Here is a 2,090-nt window from a genome sequence, read left to right as displayed (position 1 = left end):
GTGTCTTAGGATGGTTACATTGTCCCAGTCAAACTGATGGCCCTCCTTTTCTGTGTGTACAGAGATAAGGGAGAATTAATTGTGCCATTTTCCTCCTAGTTGGTGTTTGTGTATCCAGAGTGTTAGTTTACTATCGGTCTGTCCGATGTAGTGTTTATGGCAGTTGTTACATGCAATTTTGTATATTATTGTTGGTCCTGCATGTTGTGGGTACAGGGTCTTTCGTTTTTGTGAGTAGTTGGGTTGGTGGGCTGTGGGTTGGTGTGCTACCATGATTCCCAGTGGACGTAGGGGTCTGTTTTGTTCTTAATAAAGGGCAGGGTAACCAGTGTATTGGGGCATAAAGTGTCCTCTTGGCATTGTCTGTCTGATAGACATGGGCAGACAAAGATGTTGGGGTATCTGTTGTTTCTGAAGGCATGGTTAGGTGTTCTTTCCCATTTTCAGGTGGTTCTGGTGTGTTACAGTGTGTTATAGCTCATTTAAATAGTGTCCTGACACATCTCTGTTTGTGGACATTGGGATGACAGCTGGTGTAATTCAGGATTTGGTCCCTGTGGGTTTTCTTCCTATATTCTTTGGCAAGGAATTCACTGTTGGTCACCCATTCCACCATGACATCTGGGAATAGGAGTTCATTGTTGTTCTCCTCTTCTCTGGTGAATTTGATACCAGTGAATATGTTGTTGATGAAATGGTGTGATTCCTCTAAAATTGTGCATTTGATGACAAATGTGTTATCCACATATCAAATCCATCGCTTTTTGTTGGATCAAGGGAAGGGCTGTGCTTTCCAGTACAACACTCTCGACTCTGATCTCCAGCATCTGCAGTCTCACAATGGACAATAGGCGTAGGAGTAGGCCATTTGGCCCTTCGAGCCAGCACCACCATTCATTATGATCATAGCTGATTATCCACAATCAGTATCCTGTTCCTGTCTTATCCCCATAACCCTTGATTCCACTATCTTTAAGAGCTCTATCCATCTCTTTCTTGAAAGTATCCAGAGATTGGGTCTCCACTGCCTTCTGGAGCAGAGCTTTCCACATATCCACCACTCTCTGGGTGAAGAAGTTTCCCCTCAACTCTGTTCTAAACGGCCTACCCCTTATTTTTAAACTGTGTCCTTTGGTTCTGGACTCACCCATTAGTGGAAACATGCTTCCTGCCTCCAGAGTGTCCAATCCTTTAATAACCTTATACGTCTCAATCAGATCCCCTCTCAGCCTTCTAAACTCAAGTGTATACAAGCCCAGTCGCTCCAATCTTTCAACAAAAGATAGTCCCGCCATTCCGGAAATTGACCTTATGAACCTACGGTGCACTCCGTCAATAGCCAGAATGTCCTACCTCAAATGTGGGGACCTAAACTGCACACAATACCCCAGGTGCGGTCTCACTAGGGCCCTGTACAGTTGCAGAAGGAGCTCTTTGCTCCTATACTCAATTCCTCTTGTTATGAAGGCCAGCATGCTATTAGCTTTCTTCACTGCCTGCTGTACCTGCATGCTTGCTTTCATTGACTGGTGTACAAGAACACCTAGACCTCGTCGTACTTCCCCATTACCTAACATGACTCCATTTAGATAGTAATCTGCCTTCCCGTTCTTGCCACCAAAGTGGATAGCCACACATTTATCCACATTAAACTGCATCTGCCATGCATCCGTTCATTCACCTAGCCTGTCCAAGTCACCCTGTATTCTCATAACATCCTCCTCACATTTCACCCTGCCACCCAGCTTTGTGTCATCAGCAAATTTGCTAATATTACTTTTAATACCTTCATTTATATCATTAATGTATATTGTAAACAGCTGCGATTCTCAGCACTGAACCTTGTGGTACTCCACTGGTCACCGCCTGCCATTCTGAAAGGGACCTGTTTATGACTACTCTTTGCTTCCTGTCAGCCAGCCAATTTTCATTTCAAGCGCAGCAGGTCAGGCAGCATCAAAGGAGCATGAGAATCGACGTTTCAGGCATAAGCCATTCTTCAGAAATGAGGAGGGTGTGCCAAGCAGGTTAAGATAAAAGGTAGGGAGGAGGGACTTGGGGGAGGGGTGTTGGGAATGCGATAGGTGGAA

Source organism: Chiloscyllium plagiosum, chromosome 7, assembly GCF_004010195.1.
Source record: "Chiloscyllium plagiosum isolate BGI_BamShark_2017 chromosome 7, ASM401019v2, whole genome shotgun sequence".
Taxonomy (NCBI): Eukaryota; Metazoa; Chordata; class Chondrichthyes; order Orectolobiformes; family Hemiscylliidae; genus Chiloscyllium; species Chiloscyllium plagiosum.
The sequence above is the reverse complement of the archived record's forward strand: the minus strand, read 5'-3'. Positions refer to the sequence as shown.